The sequence below is a fragment of the Mauremys mutica genome, chromosome 10 (genome assembly GCF_020497125.1).
Source record: "Mauremys mutica isolate MM-2020 ecotype Southern chromosome 10, ASM2049712v1, whole genome shotgun sequence".
In the NCBI taxonomy this organism is placed as follows: Eukaryota; Metazoa; Chordata; order Testudines; family Geoemydidae; genus Mauremys; species Mauremys mutica.
Window position 1 is genome coordinate 33569509 of NC_059081.1, and position 26544 is coordinate 33596052.

Genomic DNA, 26544 nt, shown 5'->3' on the forward strand with positions numbered 1-26544 from the left:
AGTAAATAGGTCAATGGGGAGAAAGTGGGAATGTACTTCCAAATCCAGGTCTGTTTTCTTGAAAATGATGCTTACAATAATTAGTTTTAATGGAACTGAAGATACAAGAAAACTTTGATACAGTCAGTGTGTATATGCTAAGCAGAGAGAATTCATTCTTGAGGAATGTTTATTAGGGCATGGATCAAGAAACAGGCTGTGGGCTAATATTTCTCAACCTGTGCCCTGACCTCATTTGGGGAATTGATATTAAAATCCGAGAACTGTGGCACATAGCAAAATTGTGTAACCTGGTTTTTAATCACTGTGAAGGGGACCTGAAGGTGTAATTAATATCTGCCCTGGAGACATGAGGGGTAGTAGAACTAGTTTATTAAAACACATATTTGTGAATAATTTGAGGTTGTTAAATAAATTACCATTTTTTAATTTATGCTATGTTCGAGTCTGGATTAATAGTGAACAAAACAAAAACCATTAATAATTTATGCAGTGTTTAATAGTGAAGTTAGTTATCAAATACTCTATCTCTGATTATTATCCAACCAGATCTAATGGATAGTGAATGGTTTTTGTCATCACTTTAAAAAAAGGAGAAAATTCAGAGCTTTAGAGACAGAAATATTGTAACTTCCAGATGAAAAACCTCACTAACCTTGTCTCTCTAATATGAAAAATAAAGTAGTTTGAGATCTGATTTCAATTAAGTCTGTGAAGTGTTTCCATTGACTTCATTGTCACTGCATCAGGCCATTAGTGTGTATTTTATATATTGTATTATAGCTGAAATATATCACAATATACATAATATTTTAACCGTCGAATTCATATTGAACTATATAATGTGTTTTAAACACATTGAGGTACCCGTATATGTAATAAAGGGACAGACATGCCAGTTTAATGTACCATGATGACAACTTTATTAAAAACACAGGTCCAGATCCAAAAGGCATGTATTCACTCTCCTGATTGGGGGTGGTGGGCAGGGAACCCCTTCAGCCTCAGAACTGTTCCAGCATTTGCAAGCTGCCATTGTCTCCTGGGTGGTTCTGCAAACCTAGGATCATCAGAGCATGTCACATCCACTTCTGCACCTGGACATTCTCTTTCTCTGCCAATATACACCTTATACTGGGTGGGGAGGGGTGGAGTATAGAGCCAGCTACATCAGCTCTCCACCAGCAGAGGATTCTTGTTAGGGCAGCTGTGTTACCTTTGTGGCACTGAATCATAGAAATGTAAAGCTGGAATGGATCTTGAGAGGCCATCTAGTCCAGCCCCCTGCAAGATCAAGTATACCTAGACCTTCCTTGACAGATGTTTGTCTAACTTTTTCTTGAAAACCATGAGTGACAGAGAATCCCACAATCTCTCTTGGAAGCCTATTCCAGAGTTTAACTACCCTTCAAGTTTTTCCTAATATCTAACCTAAATCTCTTGTACTGCAAATTAAGCTGAATACTGCTTCTCCTACCTTCAGTGGACATGGGAAACAACTGATCACCATCCTCTTTATCACAGCCATTAACATGTATGACAGGTGTTATGAGGTCCCCTTCAGTCTTCTTTTCTCAAGACTAAACATGCCCAGTTTCTTTAACCTTTCCTGACAGGTCATGTTTTCTAAACCTTTATTGCTCTCCTCTGGACTCTCTTCAATTTGTCCACAACTTTGTTAAAGTGTGGTATCCAAAATTGGACACAGTGCTCTAGCTGAAGCCTTACCAGCGCTAAGCAGAGTGGGACAATTACTTCCCCTGTTTTACACATGGCTGTCCTCTTAATACACCCCAGAATTATATTAGCCCTTTTCACAACTGCATTACATTGTTGACTCATTCCACTTGTGATCCACTATGACCCACAAATCCTCTTCAGTGGTACTATGTGGACACAACAGAAAACAGCTACACCAAGGGCTACAGGATCTGGTCCTACTCCCATTAAAATCACTGGCAACATTCCCACTGAAATTTAATTGGCATTAAGACTAGACCATGGTTACTGCTCTGTGTACAGTCACGTGTTTCCAATACACCTGACTGTGCGGTTTGCATATCACATAAATACATTTACCCTAAAGGGCAATTACTATATCTGTCCTTAAGGAGGAAACAGATGATGAGGAGGAGCAGAGTGAGATGGATGGTAAGTCAGCCAATGTCCTTTAATCAGTAGTAGGTAGTATATTGCCATCTATTGCTTGATAACAAGTAGGCAAATGAACGCTGTGTCCTTCAAAAGAAATGTGCAGCCTATTTAAGATGATTGAGAGTGCAGACTTCCAGTTGCAATTTGCTATTCAAAAAAAACCCCAAAACAACAAACAAACAAAAACCAACATACACACGCACCCCACAACCTTAGTTAATGTCTAATAGACCATGCTGTCAACTTCAGCTGCTTAACTGGTTTCCTTCAGTTAAGAATGTAGCTATTCATATAATAAGCTAATAATATATTAAAGGAAATGCAGTAATGGAGACCATACATTTTAAAGTACAGTGAATTATTCAATAGATTCATTGGGTTGTTTTTAAAATCTCTCCTGTGATGAGAAACAACAAAACCTTTCAAGGCCTCTGTAGACATATAATTCTCCAGGTTCCTATGATCTCTTGAAAACTAATTTTCATTCAAATGAACTCTGCATTTGATTAAAGTATTGCCATCCCCAAGTATTCAAAAATCACAAGTCAGATCCAAAAAATTGTGAGATTGGCTTAAGAGAACATGAGAGTTTCAAGAACTGATTTTGGTTTCTTGTCATTTCTTTCTTTGTTCTGTAGCTTCACATTTTCTACGTATGGCTTGTCTACATAGTGCATTAGTCTGCACCAGAGGGGTGTAAATTGAAACATACACCATGTGTACCCTGCTGCCATGCACCAAATGTTCCCTACTGCATGTTGATGTAGTACTGTTTGAAACGGGATTACAGTAATTTGCAGGAAGGAGCATTTAGTGCATGCCAATAGGTCCAATCCTCTGGTGTAGACAAGCCCTATGATAGAATCTCTGCTTTCTTTTAATAAAATGAAATCTCTTGACTTCAGGAGTGGGGGCTTTACAAAACCATCATAAATCACAAGACTGACAATAAAATCATGAGAGTTGTCAACACTGTAAGAGCCCATCAAAAATGGGGAAATGATTTGAAATTTCAAAATTGTTTCCATTTCAGAGTTCTAAATGGACCAGTTTTCCATTTTTTAAAATTACCTTGTCCTATCTTTTTAGCACTATTGTAATGAAATAGCTTTCAAATGTGTTTGGTTACTGAAAACCCATTGTTTTCAATAAGACTACATTGTTTTCAACAAACAAATATCAAAAATTATTTCAAAACTGATGTAAAATATAAGAAACAACATTAAACATTTTGCAAGAACTAGAAAATGCAAATACAATAGGTGATTTTTTTAAAGTGTTTTTGTAAAAAAAAGTCATTTTTCAGATAAAAGACTTTTGTGTGAAAAAACCTGTTGATCAATTCAATCAAAGAATACTTTGCAAATATGTGGTGCCTACCTTCTGAGAGTCTGAGGCTGTACAACTATTTATTAACTTAACAAATATCTATTAACATGGAGAGGGAAAGCAACTTACCCAGGTTCACACTGAGATCTCCCAGTCCTGTGCTTAAGCAGGAGACTGTTTTCCCTTTTCTTATATAGAACGCCTCAGTCTTGAAGCTGCATTAATTCTCTTGTACAGCTCCTAGAGAAGTGGGGAAATGAGAACCCAAGATGAAGATAGCCCATGTCAGTACACATTCCATAGGGAGGAGTGCTGCCAGTTGTGAGAGGGACTGGCCTTTCTGTCCTATATAACAGGAACCTGTGGGGTTAAGCATGCTTTTCCTGCAGATCCTCAGGCCCTCCAGGATTGCAGGAGTATGCCCACTGCCGATTCTGCAGTGCAATGAGAACTTCTTCCAAGAGGAGCAAAGAAGTTGATTTCCCCACATTTTTGCAGTTGTAGCAGGGTTGCCATTTACTGGGCATGCACTCCTGGCCAGATGTGCCTCTGCAGCATGCTCACTCTGTTTTCCCTCTTCAGAACCCTGTAGGAACTTCCTACAGTCTCTCTCAGGACTACCACCAACCACCACCTGGAGCTGGATTAATAGCTAAAAGCAGTTCAAGACAGTCCTGTGTCCCAAAAATAAAGTTCATTAGAGCAGCACAAAAGTTCATATTCATCTACAGCTCTGAGCCATATACAGAGCTCTCATTCTGTTCTTTCTAGAGCCACAGATCTATGCATAACAGATTAAATGACTAACTTTAGTTGATCCAAGGCACGGTTTTGACACCCTGATCAAGTGATTAAAATAGGCTTTCAATTCTGTATTGTTGATAAGAAATATGATGCAGTAATAACAATCCCAGTCATTTTCCCACAAGCATCCACGATTATCACTAATTTCTCCAAAATTGTATGCTCAAAATGGAAAAAGAAGTGATTCACAGAGTGACAGAAATTAGAGGTAGAAAAGACATATTAGCTCACCCAGCCTGTGTGTCTGCCAATGCAGAATTGTTTCCACCTTCTACTTTTATGTCCATCCTTGTCTGAAAAGACCCAAAGCTGGGACTTCTGCCTTATTCCACACCCTAATGCAACTCACTCTCAGATTTTTCCTAAGGGCCTGTTTAGTCATCACCATCAAACTGTACTAACTGAGATGGAGATTCCCAAAGGCACAAATGAGAATTAGGCAATGACCTTCAGTGGGTGTTGTGACTTTGAAATTCTCTTCCTTAGCTATTTTAATCTTTATTCATTTTATAAATTGATCTTTTTAAAAAAGTCGGGTAAATTAATTTTTAAAAAACTTTTTAAATTAGAATTTTTTTAAACATTTTGAAATTCTGAACATGTCAGCCAGCTCTGCTTATGAGTCAGTTATTCCAGCCCTTAGATCATTTTTGTTACATTTTTGTAAACTCCTGCCACTTTCTCATTATCTTTCTGGAATTGTGGTTTAACAGAAAATTAATATTCCAGCCTCAGTTGCCTCAGAGCTACATGTGTATCCAGCCCAAAATTTCATTAGTTTATTTTACTGCTGTCACGTTGAAAATTCAAGTGTAATTTGCTACCTACTAGTACCCAAAGTCTCTCTCTCACTTCCTAGGGCTCTCCTTCCCATTGAGTATATGTGTTTGGGATTATTTTTCCTGGGATCATTCATTTGGACTTTTCAGAGTTAAATCTCATGTAATCATTTTTTTAAATAAATTTCTGATCTGTCTAGGCCAATTTACATTATTTCTCTTTCCATAATGGTATTTCCACCTCTTTCCACTGTCATCTAAAATTCTCCATGAAATACTGTTTGTTTACCAGGCAGATTCCAGTCTCTGCAGTACCTATCTAGACACCATGTCCCACCAATTTGATACATTGACATTTATTGATATCCTTTGTTTATGATTTTTGAAATAGTTTTTAATCCACATGACCATTTTTTCTAGCCAAGTCACTTTAAGCTGATTTTTTCATGTAATATTTTATGACACTTTTTCAAATGCTTCATTAAAACCCATATATTCCATCTACATTCTTTCTTAATTACACCAGTTTTGTAATTTTGTCAAGAAGCAATCAAGTTTTTCTGGCAAGATTTGTTATTTATAAGTCCATGCTGAATATTACTAAAGCTTTAATACCTTTGTTGGGCTTAGATTGTGCCTTTAAAGGAAGAGTCTTGTAGTGGGTATAAGAGGCCACATGGTAGTAGATGTCCAGGAAGGAATTCTGGCTAACTTCTTAGTCCTGATTCTCATCTCACTTATACTGGTTTTAGATTAGTCTCATTCCACTGATTTTCGCAGAGTTCCTCCTGATTTATGGCAAGGTAAGTGAGATCAGTACACGTCTCCAAATCTGTGAATGTATTGATTCTTTGTAAGAACTGACAGATAGCTGTTGTGAGTACAGTTCAGCCTCTGAGTTGTTTGTATACTGTACACTTTGGCTATTTGCTAGTCATGGTGTGTGATTGATCGCTCAAGTCAAGTGGTATTGCAATCCACAAACACATTCCCAAATCCCCTACAGCCACCTGACACATGCAGCCTGAAAATAATGTGTTGTGGGCTGACTATTTGTGTGTTGTTATGGGGGATAAGGGATAGGGAAAGGGTCTGGCTGTTTCTTTCATTATGACAGAGATAACTTCTTGTTATGTTAGTATTTTTCAGATCAAAATAAGTAAACAACAGATTTAACTTGCCACTTTTATTCACGAAAATATCCAGAAATCATTAGTTCTGTGCACTGTGAGGTGAAAATCGGGGTTACTTGCTGACTTTTCCTCCCCTGCCCCCAATGACCCCTTTCACTGATAGTTTTTTGGTCACTGTTATTTGCTGCCTGACTCCTGCCCACAAAGTGCTCCAGCTGATTATCTGCCTTCTCCAAATGAGGTCAATGGGAGTCTCTCCATTAGAGTTAATAGGATTTGGATCAGGCCCCAAAAGCAACCCCTTTAGAAATTATTGCAATCTGTTCCTCTTTATTATTCTTCCACCTATATTTTTGCTCATTCATAACTATTTCGTTCATTGTTTCAACTTGTGAGGGTTCCCTTCTCTTCTGCCTCATTGGATTTTGCTTCGGTCTTTCCCCAAGGCTTTAACTACTCAGGCCTATTAATATTTTTTTCCATCTAGACAAGAAACCGGGTTGCCTTGGTGACCCCCTAGCCTCCATTCAAGAACACTAACATCAAATGAACTTCTACTTCAGGCTGGCCTGTTGTATTAATGTAGGTTCAGGGTTTGGTATACAGAGAGTTCAACCTGCTTAGTACCATGCCAAACACACCATTGACCATCCTTTTAACCTTTTATTAAAGATACAGAAAACAGGGCCACCCAGAGGATTCAGGGGGCCTGGGGCAAAGCAATTTCAGGGGCCCCTTCCATAAAAAAAAAGTTGCAATACTATAGAATACTATATTCTCGTGGGGGCCACTGCGGGGCCCGAGGCAAATTGCCCCACTCGTGCCCCCACACACACTCCCCCCAACCCAGGCAGCCATGGGAAAAATAAACATTTAAAAATCTTCCGCATCTCGACACAAACCCAGTTTTGAGAAAACTTCTTTTCAAGTCACTTTTACAAGGTATCAATGGTTCTCAGCATCAGCTAGTGCTAAAACGCACTAAAGCTCATTAAAAGGGTTGGACAAATACTTTTTTTGGATCGAAAACTAGGGGTTTTTAAAAAGCAGAAAAAAAATCATGGACAATGTCTGCTTTCCTTCAAAATTTGTTGTGGTTTTTTTTAATTGAAAACCTGAAATTAGTCTGCCAAAACCTGAACATGGTTTGGGGTTTCAGAAGTGTGTGGCCAAATATTTGCTGCTTGCTGTGTTTGTTTAAAGAAACAATAACAAAATTCTGCTTAAAAATAAATCCAAAACTTTTGAACCACCTCGGCATGTGACCAAATGCCTGAGGCCATCCAGTCAGAGATTTTTCCAGGTTTCTGATACTCTGCTGGCTTCCTTGACTTATATCTGTCTCCATAACTTTGGGTTCATTTAGCTTAGAACATAAGAACCTAAGAATGGCCATACTGGGTCAGACCAAAGGTCCATCCAGCCCAGTATCCTGTCTTCCGACAGTGGCCAATGCCAAGTGCCCCAGAGGGAGTTAACCTAACAGGTAATGATCAAGTGATCTCTCTCCTGCCATCCATCTCCACCCTTTGACGAACAGAGGCTAGGGACACCATTCCTTACCCATCCTGGCTAATAGCCATTAATGGACTTAACCTCTATGAATGTATCTGTTTCCTAGGCCTGGTCTACACTAGGGTGGGGGGGTCGAACTAAGGTACGCGACTTCAGCTACGCGAATAGCGTAGCTGAAGTCGAACTACCTTAGTTCGAACTTCTTACCTGTCCAGACGCCGTGGGATCGAAGTCCGTGGCTCCCCCGTCGACTCCGCCACTGCCGTTCACGGTGGTGGAGTTCCGGAGTCGACGGGAGCGCGTTCGGAGTTCGAACTATCGCGTCTAGATTAGATGCGATAGTTCGAACTCCAAGAAGTCGAACGCTACGCGTCGACCCGCCAGGTAAGTATAGACCTACCCCTAGAGACTGGATCCACGGGGTCCCTCACAAACTGGAGACAGTTATTGTGGGTTTGTCTTTAGTATAGCTTATGTACATACTCCGCAAACTGAGCATTTGAGCTTGTTCCAGAATCTGGGATGAGCCTATGTTGTGAATGGACACAGGGTGCTAAAATTAAATTAACCCAGGGGGTCTCAAACTGGGGGTTGGGACCCTTCAGAGGGTCATGAGGTTATTACTGGGGGTTGCGAGCTGTCAGCCTCCACCTCAAACCCCGCTTTGCCTCCAGCATTTATAATAGTGTTAAATATATTAAAAAAGTGTTTTTAATTTATAAGGGGGGGTCCAGACAGACCCCTGGAATGCCCACGATCCAACCCCCCATTCCCCATCCCCTGACTGGCCCCACAGAACCTCTTCCCCCTCCCTGTTCCCTGACTGTCCCCGGGACTCCCTGCCCCTTATCCAGCCCCCCCAACCCCCTGAGATGCTGCTTCTCCCCGCTTCCCCCTGTCCTGGAGCTCGCAGCCCCGCCCCCTTACCACACGGCTCCGAGCGGGGAGAAGTTCAGGCCCTGCTGGAGCCACGCCACTTTAGCTCTGTCCAGGGCCACTCCTGGGTTACCCCCACCTCTCCCCTCTCTCGGAGCCTCAGCGCGCCGCGTCCAGGAGCTGCCCTGGCCCCTGGACAGCGCTGTAGCAGCATGGCTCTGGTGGGACCAGAGCTCGCAGCTCTGCCCCCCTTACCACACAGCTCTGAGCAGGGAGGAGCTCAGGCCCTGCCCAAGCCAGGCCGCTTTAGCTGTGTCCTGGACGCGGCACGCTGAGGCACCGGGGGATGGGGGAAGGCGGAGGTGGGACCAGGGCCAGAGCATTCTCGTGGGGGCCCCTGTGGGGCCTGGGGCAAATTGCCTCACTTGCCCCCTCCTCTGGGCGGCCCTGGTATCAAATATGGTAATAACTGTTCTTTGAGGTAAAAGAGAAGAAATTAGTTGAGATGAGCTGGAGCTGCTATTGTTAAAGTCTGATCCTTTTTCATCTCAGGTCGTGTTTGGGATTCATCTGGAGCCTGTAGAGGTAGCTATGTCATCTGAATCCCTCTCTCTGGCCTGATCTGATCAGCACATCCCACAAGATTAGGACAAAGAAGGTCCAGGGTTCCAGGTGAGGGTGGGGTAGTAGCCATGATAGTGAAGCTTGCTCCAGTAGCCTCCATCTGCTCTTCCATATCCCCGCCCCCAGCATCTTTCTCTAAGGATCCAAAAAGGGGATGGATGGAATAGCCCATCCTCTCATTATTTTGTCCATCTATGAGGTCTAATATCAGACACCACAACTTTGGTTCATTAATTTTCAGACCCACCTTTTCTGGTTTACTAAGCATGATCTTAACACAGTCCTTGTTTATAGCAGTAGGCCTTTCTGTTTAGATGTTAGATGGGGTGGGATCAGAGTTACTACAGAGAATTCTTTCCTGGGTGCTGACTGGTAAGTCTTGCCCACATGCTCAGGGTTTAACCGATCGCCATATTTGGGGTCGGGGAGGAATTTTCCTCCAGGGCAGATTGGCAGAGGCCCTCGAGGTTTTTTGCCTTCCTCTGCAGCATGGGGCACGGGTCACTTGCTGGAGGATTCTCTGCAGCTTGAGGTCTTCAAACCACGATTTGAGGACTTCAATAACTCAGACATAGGCTAGGGGTTTGTTACAGGAGTGGGTGGGTGAGATTCTGTGGCCTGCATTGTGCAGGAGGTCAGACTAGATGATCATAATGGTCCCTTCTGACCTTAAAGTCTATGAGTCTAATTCAGCTTTATGTGTCCTTTTCCCATCCATATTTGTTATTATAGGTTATTCTGAGATTTAATGAACTTTCACATGCTTTTTACAGTTGAGCTAACAATTAGAGTAAATCTGTAGGCCCAATTATCACAACGAGTCTATTTCCTTCATGTGTCCAGTCCACATCCCAGTACTGTTACTTTCTCAAGGAAGCCTTTTCACTTGCTGAGACTTGTAAGTATCCCCTTCCTCCTCTGAAACTCCCTCCAAATTGCGCTGTTTGCTACTCTCTCTGATCATTGTTCACAGTGTATACTGACTCATAAACCTTTCTGCTTGCTTCATCTCTCCCCCATTGTTATCAGCAGTAGCTCACTGACACTTTTGCTTGATCAGCCCACACACAGAGCTTGCAAAGAAAGGTGCTGATCCTGCAACAAAATTCACATTGACCCCTGGGAAGTCACACAGATCTCATTGCAGAACCTTGGGAACAAAGGGTTTTCTCTAAATTAATTTTATATTTTATACAAGAGTTATAATTAATTTCAATTATTTTAATGTTTTAAAATATTGTGCTTTTTTTTAATAGTCATTAACAACTGTTCATTTCTCACATGAAAACCAAAACAAATCACGTAACATTTTAAACACAAAAATACCTTAAACAAAAATTGCTGTGGGTAAAAAACCATAAAACTTAATTGTGTGATTTTTTAAACCATAGCAAAACTCAAAGCAGGGTGTCATTAGTCTCCTTTATACATGATGCTCTCTGCAATTTATGCTGAGCAGCAATAGACAAAAACAATAAATGGCCACAGAGTGAGATGAACACTTATGTACCCACTGACAGCAATTGGTCACTTTTAAAGAGAATTCAAGGTAACATCATTATTTTTCAGTCCTGACAAAGTCAGCTTTTTCAGTTTCAGTAATTTACTACCCCATCTCTTTGTACTTTATAATCATTTTCCTGATCTTCAGTTATACTCTGAAAATCAAACTTTCCTGAAGAAAGAACTCTGTGTCTTCACTTTGACTTTACACATGTAAGTGAAATCTCATAGGGCTAGATGGAGCATTTAGGTTCCGTCCCTGAGTAAGGGGTGGTACACAGCTGCTCTGTCTGAGGGAGAGCTCTAGGAAGGAATTGTGACTCAGGGCTTGTCTGCACTACCGGGGAGATTGACGCTGCTCCAATCGATGCAGCGGGTGTTGATTTAGCGGATCTAGTGAAGATCCCCTAAATCGGTGGCAGAGTAGTCTCCAGTTGACCCTGGTACTCCAGCTTCTCGAGAAGAGTAAGGTAAGTCGACGGCAGAGCGTCTCCCATCGACACAGTGCAGTGAAGACACCATGGTAAATCGACCTAAGCTACATTGACTCCAGCTATGTTATTTACGTATAGTAGTATATACGTAGTAGTAGTATAATTTAGGTCGACATACCCCGGTACTGAAGACAAGTCCTCAGAGAGTGTCATAATTCCTACTCTACTCCTGTGTTGCTCCAGCAAGAAGTAATGACAGGTTTCAGAGTAGCAGCCGTATTAGTCTGTATCCGCAAAAAGAACAGGAGTACTTGTGGCACCTTAGAGACTAACAAATTTATTTGACCATAAGCTTTCGTGGGCTACAGCCCACTTCTTTGGATGCATGGAATGGAACATATATTGAGGAGATATAGATACACATACAGAGAGCATGAAAAGGTAGGAGTTGCCCTACCAACTCTAAGAGGCCAATTAAGTAAGGGGGGGGGGAAACAAACAAACAAAAAAAACTTTTGAAGTGATAATCAAGATAGCCCAGTACAGACAGTTTGATAAGAAGTGTGAGAATACTTACAAGGGGAGATAGATTCAATGAGCCATTACAAACATTGAATCTATCTCCCCTTGTAAGTATTCTCACACTTCTTATCAAACTGTCTGTACTGGGCTATCTTGATTATCACTTCAAAAGTTTTTTTTTCCCCTTACTTAATTGACCTCTTAGAGTTGGTAGGGCAACTCCCACCTTTTCATGCTCTCTGTATGTGTAACTATATCTCCTCACTATATGTTCCATTCCATGCATCCGAAGAAGTGGGCTGTAGCCCACGGAAGCTTATGCTTAAATAAATTTGTTAGTCTCTAAGGTGCCACAAGTACTCCTGTTCTTTCAGCAAGAAGTAAATTATTGCAGCACTGGAAAGGATGCAGCTGGCAACACCTCACTAGATATTCTGGTGAAGGAATAAAGGGGACAGAGCCAGGGCTGTGCTCATGCCCTCACCCCTCCTTGCCCACTTGCTTGCAGAAGGGAGTATCAACCCAGTAGGAGTCAGGTGCCAGACCCAAGATCCTGGCAGGTTTTGCCCAGATTTACATCCCCTTACTCACTTGCTTGGCTGAAATAAACTGTGACGCAATCTCTAATTTTGGGACATCTGCAGGATTAGTGAGCCACATCCCTTGCCACAGAGAATCACAAACCTCACAACAGAGAGCATGATGAAGCAGAAACAACCTAGACTTCAAACTGTATAGTTTTCCATTTAAATAGGGCCCTCCCTTGAGTCAGTGCTTGACCTGGCCTGATTTCCACAGATACTGAGCAATCCCAATTGCAAATGAAGTCAGTGGGAGCTGCAGGTGTTCAGCACTTCTGAAAATACTGCAGCTGAATTCTCAAATACCCTGTCTATATTATTAAAGAAGCTGGTAAATGTTACAAGCTTTAACAGTATTTACAGGTCTCCAAGATAAGATAAAAAGAAAGCCAATCTAGTTTCCTACCTTAGTATTGACTGAATGCAGGAGTTTTTCCTCTGTATACAGGATTGTATGATCAGTCAGGTTCATGAAGGGGTATTTAATGTGGAGTATGACTAAGCAAGAACATACTTGTGTCTCTCTCTGTCGGGGCAGACTGCTGAGCCCTGATTAGGGGGCGGAGCTAGGCGGAGGAGGGGGCCTATAAAAGCGGCCGCCCAGCCAGGCAGCGGCACAGCTGATCGCAGCGGCCCAGGAGCCGGCCAACAGGGCGGCTAACAGGGGAGTTTGAGTGGGAGTTCTCATTGGAGGAGCCAGGTATTTTGTGTTTGCGTCTGTCTTTGGGGTGCTTGTGTCTCTCTCTGTCGGGGCAGACTGCTGAGCCCTGATTAGGGGGCGGAGCTAGGCGGAGGAGGGGGCCTATAAAAGCGGCCGCCCAGCCAGGCAGCGGCACAGCTGATCGCAGGGGCCCAGGAGCCGGCCAACAGGGCGGCTAACAGGGGAGTTTGAGTGGGAGTTCTCATTGGAGGAGCCAGGTATTTTGTGTTTGCGTCTGTCTTTGGGGTGCTTGTGTCTCTCTCTGTCGGGGCAGACTGCTGAGCCCTGATTAGGGGGCGGAGCTAGGCGGAGGAGGGGGCCTATAAAAGCGGCCGCCCAGCCAGGCAGCGGCACAGCTGATCGCAGGGGCCCAGGAGCCGGCCAACAGGGCGGCTAACAGGGGAGTTTGAGTGGGAGTTTACAGGGGGAGGTGGAAGGGGGCGGCGCTGTGTCCCCCGTGTTCCCCAGGTAAGAACGCCGAGCGAGGCTGAGACAGCAGCAGCCATGAGCCAAGCTGTGGAGGATACACCGAGGATGAGAGCATGCAGCAGCTGCGGTATGTACATGGTTCTAGCGGGGGACCCAGAACAGTACTATGTATGCATGAAGTGTCGCCTAATAGAGCTGCTGGAGGAAAAGATGCAAGGCCTAGAGCTGCAGGTAGAAACCCTGGTAGAGCATAGAAGGGGGTTCGGGCAGCTGATGGAGCAATGGCAAGCAGTGACCGAAGGGGAATGCCCAGGGGTACAGGGGGAAGCAGGGGCTAAGGCCAGTGAGGGGGGACCGCCGGATGAGGAAGATGGGCAGTGGAAGCATGTGACCGTGAGAAGCAGGCTGAGAAAAAGAAGAGCCAGTGAGGGAGAAATAGAGCTAAGGAACAGGTTCGAAGGTCTGGAGAATGAGGAAGGGGTAAAGCAGGTGGTAGCTGACGGTGGGAGGCCAAGGAAAAAGAGAAGAGCGGCTAGTCCGATAGAAAGAGGGGAGGAGTCCATGGAGGCAGCACCAAGTGTGGGCCAAGGGAGGATACAGGATGGCTTAACGGGAACCACAAGGAATGATAGGAATGAAAGGAGCTTGCAACCAGGGGGGTCGGAGGATAGATTAGAGGACTGCACTGTCCCCAGGCAAAGCCAGGTCTACGTGATTAGGGATTCCATACTGAGAAGGTTGGACAGGCCTGTGACCAGGGCCGATTCAGAGAACAGAAGGGTGTGCTGTCTACCAGGTGCTAAAATACGGGATGTGGACCTGAGGTTGAAAAGGATCCTAAGAGGAGCAGGTAAGAACCCTTTGATCGTCCTTCATGTAGGAACGAATGACACGGCTAGATTCTCGCTAGAGAGGATCAAGGGAGACTATGCCAGGTTGGGTAAGACGCTCAAGGAAATTGAGGCTCAGGTGATCTTCAGTGGGATCCTACCTGTCCCTAGGGAAGGGCGCCAAAGGGGTGACAGGATCGTGACGATTAATAGTTGGCTGAGGGAGTGGTGTTACAAGGAGGGTTTTGGGATGTATGGGCACTGGGAGGCTTTTGGGGACAGACAACTGTTCTCACGGGATGGGCTCCACCTAAGTAGGGAAGGAAGTAGACTTCTAGGAGGGAGGCTGGCTCATCTGATTAAAAGAGCTTTAAACTAGACACTGGGGGGAGACGGTTGGGAGAGGTCCAGGTGCTCTCCACGCCAAATTTATACATTGGGAGTGAGAACAACAGGATAACAACAGATATAGCCAGAGGGGGAAGAGGGGGGGGACGGATACTAGATCGACAGGTCATACTGGTAATACTGTGTCCCTACCAAGTTGGGTGAAAAGGGTGAGAGGAGCCAAACAGCAAAAATTAGGATGTTTGTTCACCAATGCGAGAAGCTTAGGTAACAAAATGGAGGAACTGGAGCTCCTGGTCCGGGAATTGAAACCGGATATCGTAGGAATAACCGAAACATGGTGGAACGGTAGCCATGACTGGAGTACAGGTATGGAAGGGTATGTGCTGTTTAGGAAAGACCGATGCAAAGGTAAAGGTGGGGGAGTAGCATTATATATCAATAATGAGGTGAAATGTAACGAAATAACTAGCAATGCAATGGATAATACGGAGTCTGTTTGGGCAATGGTCACATTGGGGAAGAAAACTACTAGAGCCTCCCCTGGGATAGTGATTGGGGTGTGCTATAGACCGCCGGGATCTAGCCTGGATATGGATAGAGAGCTCTTTAATGTTTTTAAGGAGGTAAATACTAATAGGAACTGTTTGATCATGGGGGATTTTAACTTCCCGGATATAGATTGGGAAACAAATGCTAGTAATAATAATAGGGCTCAGCTTTTCCTAGACGTGATAGCTGATGAATTCCTTCATCAAGTAGTTGCTGAACCGACGAGGGGGGATGCCATTTTAGATCTGATTTTGGTGAGTAACGAGGACCTTGTTGAGGAAATAGTTGTAGGGGACAACCTTGGCTCGAGTGATCATGAGCTAATTCGTTTCAAAATAAATGGGAGGATAATCAAAATTGCATCTGAGACTAAGGTATACAATTTCAAAAGGGCTAACTTTACTAAATTAAGGCGACTAGTTAGGGAAGTGGACTGGACTAACATATTTAGGGATCTAAAGGCAGATGATGCCTGGGGTTACTTCAGGTTGAAGTTGCAGGAGTTGTCAGAGGCATGTATCCCGAGAAAGGGAAAACAGCTCGTAGGTAGCAGTTTTTGACCGAGCTGGATGAGCAAGCGTCTTAGAGGGGTGATTAAGAAAAAACAGAAAGCGTACAAGGAGTGGAAAATGGGAGGGATCAGCAAAGAAACCTACCTTATTGAGGTCAGAGGGTGTAGGGAAGCAGTGAGAAAGGCAAAGAGCCGGGTGAAGATGGACCTAGCTAAGGGGATTAAAACTAATAGCAAAAGGTTTTTTAGCCATATAAATAGGAAGAAAACCAAGAAGGAAGAAGTGGGGCCGCTTAAAACTTTAAACGGAGTGGAGATTAGGGATTATCTTGGAATGGCACAATATCTGAACGAATATTTTGCCTCGGTCTTTAATGAGGCTAACGAAGGGCTAAGGAATAGTGATAGAGGGACTGATGGGAATGAAGATATGGGGATAGACATTACGGTATCTGAGGTAGAAGCCAAACTTGAACAGCTAAACGGAAGTAAATCGGGGGGCCCGGATAATCTTAATCCTAGAATATTAAGGGAATTGGCGAGTGAAATTGCAAGCCCGTTAGCGATGATTTTTAATAAATCTCTAAACGCGGGGGTTGTACCGTTTGACTGGAGATTAGCTAATATAGTTCCTATATTCAAGAAGGGGAAAAAAAGTGACCCGGGTAACTACAGGCCTGTTAGTTTAACATCTGTAGTATGCAGAGTCATGGAAAAATTTTTAAAGGAGAGAGTGGTTACGGAGCATGTGGCCGATGGCAACTGGGACAAATTACAGCATGGATTTACGAAAGGTAGATCGTGCCAAACCAACCTGATCTCCTTCTTTGAGAAAGTAACAAATTTTTTAGACAAGGGAAATGCAGTGGATCTAATATATCTTGATTTCAGTAAGGCGTTTGATATGGTACCGCATGAGGAATTACTGGTTAAATTGGAAAAGATGGGGATCGAAATGAAAATCCAGAGGTGGATAAGGTGCTGGTTAAAGGGGAGACTGCAGAGGGTCGTATTGAAGGGGGAACTGTCGGGTTGGAGGGGGGTTACCAGTGGAGTTCCTCAAGGTTCGGTTTTGGGTCCAATTTTATTCAATCTATTTATTGCTGACCTGGGAACCAAGAGTAGGAGTGAGCTGATAAAGTTTGCGGATGACACCAAGTTGGGAGGTATTGCAAATTCGGAAAAGGATCAGGATATCCTCCAGGGAGATTTGGATGACCTTGTAAACTGGAGTATTAGTAACAGGATGAAATTCAATAGTGAGAAGTGTAAGGTTATGCATTTAGGGATGACTAACAAGAACTTTAGTTATAAGCTGGGGACGCACCAGTTGGAAGTAATGGAGGAGGAGAAGGACCTAGGAGTCCTGGTTGATCGTAGGATGACTATGAGTAGGCAATGTGATGTGGCCGTTAAAAAAGCTAATGCGGTCTTGGGATGCATTAGGCGAGGTATTTCTAGTAGGGATAAGGAGGTGCTAGTCCCGTTATATAAGGCGTTGGTAAGACCTCATTTGGAGTATTGTGTGCAGTTTTGGTCTCCCATGTTTAAGAAGGATGAATTCAAACTGGAAAGGGTACAAAGAAGGGCCACTAGAATGATCCGAGGAATGGAAAGCCTGTCGTATGAAAGGAGACTTGAGGAGCTCGGTTTGTTTTCCTTAACCAAAAGAAGGATAAGAGGAGATATGATTGCACTCTTTAAATATATCAGAGGGATAAATACCAGGGAAGGAGAGGAATTATTTCAGCTCAGTGCTAATGTGGACACGAGGACAAACGGATATAAATTGTCAGTCAGGAAATTTAGGCTTGAAATTAGACGAAGGTTTCTAACCATCAGAGGAGTGCAATTCTGGAACAGCCTACCAAAGGAAACAGTGGGGGCGAAGGACCTCCATGACTTTAAGATTAAGCTAGATAAGTTTATGGAGGAGATGGTATGATAGGATAACGGGCTTAGTCAATAGGTCAATTAAGTGCCACACTGGTAATTAGTACAATGGGTCAATGATAGGATATTGTTAGCCTTTTTCCAGAGGGTATGGCTGGAGAGTCTTGCCCGCATGCTCGGGGTTCAGCTGACCGCCATATTTGGGGTCGGGAAGGAATTTTCCTCCAGGGTAGATTGGCAGTGGCCCTGGAGGTTTTTCGCCTTCCTCCGAAGCATGGGGCAGGGGTCGCTTGCTTAAGGAGTGGGTGGATCGGCTTATGTGGCCTGCATCTTGCAGGAGGTCAGACTAGATGATCATAATGGTCCCTTCTGATCTTGAATTCTATGATTCTATGATTCTATGATACTCTCCAGACTCAGTTTAAGCTGGAGCTGGTGGGGAAAAAGGGGTAAAAAAATCATAATTCCCCCCCCTTTTTTTTAATTCTCAAAATTTGGGGAAAAAACTGACTAGCTCAATAGTTGGTCAAAAGATGTGAGGGAAGAATAATTTGAAGTTTATCCTGGTTTTGTTTTTAAAATTTGAAATTTCAAAATTCAAAAAGCCCTTGACAAACTCCAATTTGAAGGTGCCTGGGCTACTGGCACATTAGCTTGCTAACTCATATTACTCTTTTACCCTAAAGAAGTCCAAAATCTTGTTTCAAACTGGTTTAGTGAAAATGGTTTTAGTTGAAGTGTGCTGAAGATCCAAAGATGCCGAATCCAGGCATATAGTAGTTTTGCACTATAATTTCCAGTGATCCATATTATTTCCTACTTGAATGGTAGGTAATCCAGATGTATTAAATCTTTTACTATTTCCTGGTTTCATGTCCTTGAGTTTTGCATATGTTATTTTTTTAACATAACCAGCTGCAAAATATATAACCGTGTTGCAGGAAAAAAATATAGAGCAAGTAAACTTGAATTTAAATAGGCAACAGAAGATCTTTGAATCAAAGAATCAGACAAGCAAGATCTCTGAGGGTGTATGCACTGATGGGGATAAGGACAAAAGTTTCTGACTTAAGTGCCTGCAGTTAGGTGCATAGGTTCATAATTAGGAGCCTGATCCATTGGCCTGAAGATGTGCATAACGCAGAACACCTCCACACTTGTGGTTTCACTTTCAGTAGTGCTCTTGAATGGCAGAGAATCAGCATTAGGGGTGGCAGGAAAGCAGGAATTCTGTTTCATGAAAAATTTTGAGGTTTTGGCAATTGTTTCCATTCTGATTTGAAACAAAAATGAGACACTGACGTTTTTTGTGAAAAAAGGCGAGGGACACCCAAGAGTACCCCATAGCCAAGTGCTTAGGACAGTCACATGGGATGTGGGAAACTCAGGTTCACATTCCTGCTCCAAATCAGGCAGAGTAACCTCTTAAAACCCTCTAGGTTAAATGAAACGCTTGTTGGGAAGGTTTCTCAGGTCCAGAATGAAATTTCTGGTAAAACCAGAGAGAGATTCAACCTACAATAGCCAATAGCCTGATGGTTAGGACATTCTTCTTGGAGGTATGACTAGTCCCTGGTCTGACTCAGAGAGGCAACTTGAACCTGGTTCTCCTACAGCTGAGGTGCGTGCCTTCACCATCTGTCTCTCTCTGGTTTTTATCAAAAATTCCATCCTGGACCTTCCCAATGAAATTCCATCCAACCCTCCCAATGAAATTTTACTGAAAACCAATAGATTTCTATGAAAAGTTTTGGATTTGATGAATTGTCATTTTTCAATGAAAAAAAGTTTAATTGAAAAGTTCCCAGCCATCTCTGATCAGTATAATGAAGAACCATCTGCTGAATGTATACCTCCCTCTCTAGACCTTTTGCATGCCAGGCAATGTAACATTGCTCTGGAGAGAAAATGGACATTGCTTAAGTCAGAGGGAGGGAATGGCTAAATAAAGCTTCCCTAAGGCCTGGTCTACACTAGGCTGGGGGGTCGAACTAAGGTACGCGACTTCAGCTACGCGAATAGCGTAGCTGAAGTCGAAGTACCTTAGTTCAGGCTACTCACCCGTCCAGACACCGCGGGATCAAAGACCGCGGCTCCAAGGTCGACTCCGCCACCGCCGTTCGCGGTGGTGGAGTTCCGGAGTCGACCGGAGCGCGTGGGGAGTTCGAACTATCGCGTCTTGATTAGACATGATAGTTGGAACTCTGAGAAGTCGAACTCTCCGCGTCGACCCGCGCGGTAAGTATAGACCTACCCTAAGTGCTACTATGTTATATAGCAACCATTCCTAGAATATCTCCTGTTCCAACCTAGGGATAAACCAGGAACCCAGAGGGCAGAGCATAGCAAGAGGTTGGGAGGCATTCAACTGGTTTCAGCAACACAAACTGCTCAGCATCCCATGCTATTACTTAATGTACTCCCTTCTGCACCTTTTTGCTCATTCCTATTGGACTGAAGCCTAGATGAGGGCTGGAACATCCCAACGCTAGAGATGAGTTCTTTGGGCCAATCTACTGCGGGAGGGGATCAGCATATGGCAGGCAGATCCATTCCTGTCCTTTTTGGCAACATTCTCCCTCAGTATCAAATGTTCTTACACTCCAAGAAAACAATATAATTAATTTTGCTCAGCACTGTATGTGACTTCAGTAGCTGCATAGCTTGTGGAGGTGCAGTGAAATTAAATTTTGTCTAAACAATAGTGGCAATGCCAGGGTATTATATTAAACAGTTTTGTTGTCATTGTCTTTGTTTGTTTGTAGATACCATACTAGAAAAGCTACCAATAGCACACTTGTGTTTTAGGCAATGCCATTCCAAATATATATTAAGACAACACTCTGAAATATTGTTACTGATAGCACATTGTACTTGCTACTAGGCCCCAGCATTCAACTAATTTAGAGTAGTGATGGGCAAACTTCAGTAGTTTCAGAAAATCAGTTTGGTTTGGATAAGCGTCCAAAAGCTCAGATGCTTAATTGTGTCTTTCAGATCTTAAAGCTAGGCCAAAGAACTTACCGGATCAGGTTTTCTTGTAGATTTTCAGCACTTTCTACCTGTGACTCACCCCCAAATACTGTACAAACATTCTTTCTTGTGACCTTTGAGGCATTTCCAGTCATGACTGGAACTACTATGTGAAGAGAACATAAAAAGAAAAGGAAATAACTAACTAAACTCTTTTAAATCTCAAAATAAAAATTTTGGGTTCAGATGAAGTCAGGGTGACCTTGACTTACTTAAACCACTTCACCCATCACAAATTTAGTTTCACATGGTAGATGCAGCCAGAAAAGCCAGTTAAGCTGACAAATTCCAAAAGACAAAAATCCAAAACTTCATAACCTAGAGAACTATCCATTTTTAGTGTTTGGGGATTTTATTTTATTATTTGAACACTGATGCTCAGTGTGCTCAGCATGGTACAAATACACAGGAAGACATGACTGAAATGAATGTACAAGCTAAAGTTTCAATATGCTTGAAATCAAACTGCTCCATTAGTACCAATACCAAGCATTCCAAATTCATGAATAAAAGCCCCAAAATCATGATATTGGCTTAGCAATCAGGAGTTTTTAAAAAATAATAAATGTTGGATTATTTTTATTTGCTTTTTGGATTCTGAGCTTTTAGGAGTCAGAATTTAAGCATTTCTCCACACACAGAAAGATTTTGGTTTTCGTTTTTAAAGAAAACTGAGATTTTTGTGCATCACATGACCCTACGAGCTGGAGCTTTAAGAAAAACATCAAGTATCATGAGACTCACAATAAAATGCTGGCAATAGCTGGCAATACCACATATACTCAAGCTTAAAGTTAAGCATATGTGCTAGTTTTTGTAGGGTTGGGGCCAGGGCCCACCTCAAGCTAGCTATATGGCTCAAACACAGATTGAAGGGAGAAATATCAAGCAACCAAGGTTGAGGTTATCAGAGAAACAAATTCTCCCTGAAAAAATCCTGCAGTTTCCATGAGGAGAGAGAGTTATATTAGTGCAAAAAGAGAGGGAGAGAGGAGAAAATGTGGAAGAAGGTGTGAAAATGAGAGTGAGAGAAGGATGCAAATGAGTCATTCAGGAACGGAGACTTGGGAGAAGGGAGGCAGTGGGAATACATGTGCAGTTCTTCGAAGGTGACAATGAGAAGCCTGGATTTGATGTAGGAGGCCAGAGGAAGTCAGTGGAGGGATTCAGAGAGAAGAGTGAGATGATTAGACCAGCAGGAGAGAAAGATAACTTTAATGTCAGTATTTTGTATACACAATGGTGAGCTGAGAGTGGCAGCTTGCTAAGTTAGTTTATCCTTCTTTCTGTCCCATAAGACCCTTTCTACTTTCCTATTCCTTCCCTAGCCCCTCCTTCTCAGGCAGCCACCAGTACATCCCACGCCCTGCAGCAGGCCAACAGCCTCATGCTGTGCATGGGCCTCGCTCTGCTGCCAGTCTCACTTCCCATGTCTCCTGCACCACCTGCTCCTGGAGGGTTCTTCCCTGCCCCTAATTTGAACTCTCTGTGTAACCTACATTTCTTCTAGCTTTCAGCCTTCAGGGAGCCCATAAGGACTAATTAATAATGTTTGTACATTACTGGGAAGATGTGAAGTGCTAAGAATGTTACATGTAGTGTAAATATATGCAAGCACAGTGTGAACATCTAGCCTGCAGTACTGGATTGAAGGAGAGCCTTAAATTGATTTTTATAAACTTACCATGATAATTAAAAAAAAACAAAAAAACCCCAACCCATGGTGTGGAAGAGTTTAAATCATTCTATTATTGAAAATGAGGCCAATTTAGTTGTAATTATTTTTTAGTCCTAAGCCTATTGAATCTTTGATGAAATAGGTACAAAGGAGAAAATATTTTAAATTGAAATCCACTTTTATCTGTGATGTTAATAGGGACACATTGTACACTTCAGGTTTTTTCCATTCATTTGCTCCTAGATAAGCAGTATGCTATTACTCTCTAGTGGTGCTGTCTTCAGGGACTATTTCTGTCCGGCACTTGGGGAAGTGCATTATGAGATGTCAGCATGTGTGAGCAGAGATAGTATGGCTTGTCATGTGCAGATAGGCCATACTCTTCTATAAAATGATGGCTTTGTCTTTTATCACTGTCACAGTCTTACTTAACAAGCTGTGACTCTGTGGTTCATCACAAAGAAAACTGTCATCCCCAGACACATGCCTTGAATGTCCTTTCATCTTCTGTGCAGGTAGGATCTGTCATGTGACATCAAGCAGAACAGTAACTCCAGATGGACCATGCTAGTGTAGCAATATATTAACAAAGGGTTTTATTGGCACAAATCCAGGCTTTGCACCTTAGATTAGATTACAGGAATGGAAGAAACATATGTAAGCTTTTAAACCATAGGAGCCTTAGTAATATGTCATAAATATAATTAGAAAAGGAAATGTTAGGAATCAATTGTGTTTAGGTGATAATTTATTTATCATGACGTTATTCTGAGCAACAGATAAATCAATTAGAGCTGCTTTTCAAAGCTGCTGTAACCAAGTGATGACAGACAGGGTGTTTTCAGGAACACAAAAGGTTTGTTGCTGGATTTGTCTACATAATTGCAATTAAGGTTAAACTTTCACAATCACTGGCCTTTCATAAAAATGTGGATGCTGTTAGCATTTTTTTCTAGATCTTTGCACTTCTATTTATAAGGTCACCGAGCAAAGAAAAACTGTGTTGGTTGCTGAGATCATAGATGAAGAGAAAAACCCCAAGCATTTCCAGAGGGCATATACATTAGACAGCTATTTGGGATGCTTAGTAAGTGCTTTGCTCCACAGCCTGTAGGTCAGAATTTTCCTGGCAGAGGAATCTGCTTTCTTCAGCACTTTGCATGGCCATGGGACATATTATACTGCTGGAGTTGTGATTCTGCAGATCAAATTAAACTCCTTTCTGGACATTAAAGTATTAATATTTCATGTGAGATTTCATGGGTTTGACCTGAGCTAAGGTGCTTAAAGTACTTCTCCACATTCCATCTTCCCTGGGATTTTGTGTTTTTTTAAATTTCAGCCTTACTTTACATGAGGACGTTGCTCTCCAGAAGTGCTTTCTAATTCTGTAAGTGGGAAAGACCAAAACATTACCCATAATAAGGAGCAGGATCCCAAAATAGTGCAGTAAAAGGAAGGACTCAACATGAACATCACTAAACATGAACATCTTCTGACAGAGTAAAATTACGAGTGGAAGGAAAGTGACTCTTCCATTGATGAAAAAAGGCAGTAATTACATACAGTAGTGTCAAGTGGGTTTGAAGGATGCCAAAGAAATCTACATGTATAGTACTACCTGTAAAGATGCCTGCTAGGTTGGTACCAAGGAACTCAAAGGCACTGATTATATAGAAATTGATGTATGACTCCTGGCCTCTTTAAAAAAAAACAAAAAAAAAACCGGATTTGATTCTCTAGCTCTCTGGGCTATTTATTAGAAATTCTGAGCTTACTTAGCCCCATCAGTGGCCAGACATTTTTAAAGCACAAAATATAAGTTCTGTAGGTCTCATGGAAACCAGATTAGAGATGGAGTTGCTACTCTGGTTTCATGGACTCCAAAGGCTTTACCCCATGCCGTGCCCACGCCTAGATGTGATTAAGTATAGTATCACTTAGACTATGCTAAGCACAAGGACTGGCCTATCTGCCAGAAGGGAAGATAAAGCCATCAGTTGAAGCCACCTGCAGTAGAAAGAGATCTAATGAGCCAGTGAATCAGGCCCACCGATAGCAATTCTGGGCCCCAGGGCAGAACAGTCAATGGGCTCCCATGCATGCACAAGCCATGCCCACGCGGACGCGGTCCACCTGACATTTGGGCGGTGCTGCGACTTCACTGGCTGGTGCCCAGCAAGCTACCAGCTGCACAGCTGGGCATGCTCTTCCAGCAGGGCCAGGGCTTCCGCATGCCCGCCCGGTAGGGTTGCCAACTGTCTAATTGTACAAACCCAAAGACCCTTGCCCCTCCCTCTACCCCACCCCTTCCCTGAAGCCCTGCCCCTGCCCCTCCCCTTCTTTGATGCCCCGCTCCCTGCCCACTCCATCCCCCCTCCCTCTGTCGCTCACTCTCCCGCACCTTCACTCACTTTCACCAGGCTGGGGCAGGGGGTTGAGGTGCAGGACAGGGGGTGGGGTGCAGGCTCTGGGAGGGTGTTTAGGTGCAGGCTGTGGTGCTTACCTCGGTTGGCTCCTGAAAGCAACTGGCACACCCCTCTGGCAGTGGCTCCTAGGCAGGGGGCCCAGGGACTCTCTGGGTGCTCCTGATCACAGGCACCACCCCCACAGCTTCCATTGGCCACAATTCCTGGCCAATGGAAGCTGGGAAGTTGGTGCAGGGGGAAGGGGCAGGACATGGAGGCCCTCTTGGGGCCGTAGGGCCATTCCGGATGCTTCCGGGGACAGTGCGGAAGCCTGCCTTAGCTCTGCTGTGCTGCCCCCAGGGCCTGCCGGGCCCCTGGGCGATTGCCCCATTTCTCCCCCATTGGTGGGCCTGCAGTGAATAAATTCATTGTGTTCCTATTACATTGTCTGGGAAGGGGAAGAGAAAAAGGCCCGCCCATGAACTATAGAGCTTGGGAACCAAGTGATTTTTATTTTATTTTAGTGTGTATGCGTGCACACATGTGCTCAGGGTCAAACTTCTGGTGAGTTCAATGATGTCATGTGCATCACTCCTGGACAGCTTCCTAGCAGGTCTCTGTCATAGCTAGGTGTGAGTGTGAAGGGCAAATTACACTAAAAGACTGAGCCCTCAAACATGTCTAGGAAAGTCTCTTATATAATGAGCCCAAGGCAGAATTAAAGAAGAAATAGCTGTTTGTTTTTACCTGCCAAGTGGAGGGATTCATTTAAACTGAGGCTTTCTTCCCCTTTGACCTTTCTACTTTGATTAACCTATTTCTTATTAAAAATAGATTTTGTCTGCATCTAAAGTGTAATCTATCTCCATCTGTAAGATTATAAGATATTTGAATAATAAATGTACATAATGATGACACTGCTGATGTACTGCATTGCTTAGTAATCTAAGACTGAAATTTTTTTCACCTGCTGGAATGAAGGATCAAATAATACCAGGGCCGACTCAGCCTTTCATCCTTCTTAAATTGATCAGTTTAGTTCCGTGCAGTTTCTTGTGCAGAGAGGTGGGGGCACTCACATGACACCTTAAAACATGAGGTCATTTCCACATCATATGCACATTAAAATATGGCAGTCCTTTTCATAAGACCAAAGATTTGTCCCAGTGTTCTTGGGTAAAATTTCTCTTTCTGGGTATGTTGCGTGCTAGTTGCTTGTCTGGCTTCCACCCTCTATTACAGAAATAGCTGCAGTTCAATAGTGCTGTGAGTGTATGTATATATTATGGGCAAAACCCTACACTGAAGTGAGTTTTGTCACTGACTTCAATAGGGCCAGATTTCATCTAATCTGTCTATCTATCATTGCATGTATTTTTGCAAATTGCTTTGTGTATCTTTGGACTGAAGGAGTGGTGTATGAAATATTACTTGTTGTTTGTATGAAGTGTTGCACTGTGTCACTGGACTGTAGTCATTGAGCATAATGGCTGGTAATTCATGAAGAAGAATGTTAATTCAATTTTACCACAAATTTCTGCAGTGATGTAATGTACACATCCCGTTATCTGGAAAAATAGACTCCTTAAAAGGAATGGTACTGCAGCATCATTTGCCTTGCCCCATGTTGTTTTATAATTCATATACAGACTCCACTTAATGTGTCTCCTTGAAATGACATATTTCTTTTCTCTTTAGAAAGCAAACTGTTACACCTTTATTTGCCAATTTTTCATTTCAGCTCATTATATAAATGGATCAAACAAGAAAATAAAACAAATGGCACAAAAACACCCAGTGGGAAACCTTACATAACATTATATATTTTCAGTTACAGATATTGCAATTTGCATGGCTTAATGCATGATATATCTTTATTGTCTTTGGCTCCAATCCCACAATAAGAAG

At 43.0% G+C, this 26544-nt stretch overlaps 1 long non-coding RNA gene across 1 annotated transcript; it reads right to left on the reverse strand.

Annotated features, from left to right (window-relative positions):
• Nucleotides 1-963: 963 nt before the first annotated feature.
• LOC123378208 lies at nt 964-24915 on the reverse strand. Its single transcript, XR_006582508.1, has 3 exons — nt 24735-24915; nt 3613-3723; nt 964-1060 (listed from the first exon to the last, which is right to left on the reverse strand). It is a non-coding gene; the product is annotated as an uncharacterized LOC123378208 (long non-coding RNA).
• Nucleotides 24916-26544: the final 1629 nt, after the last annotated feature.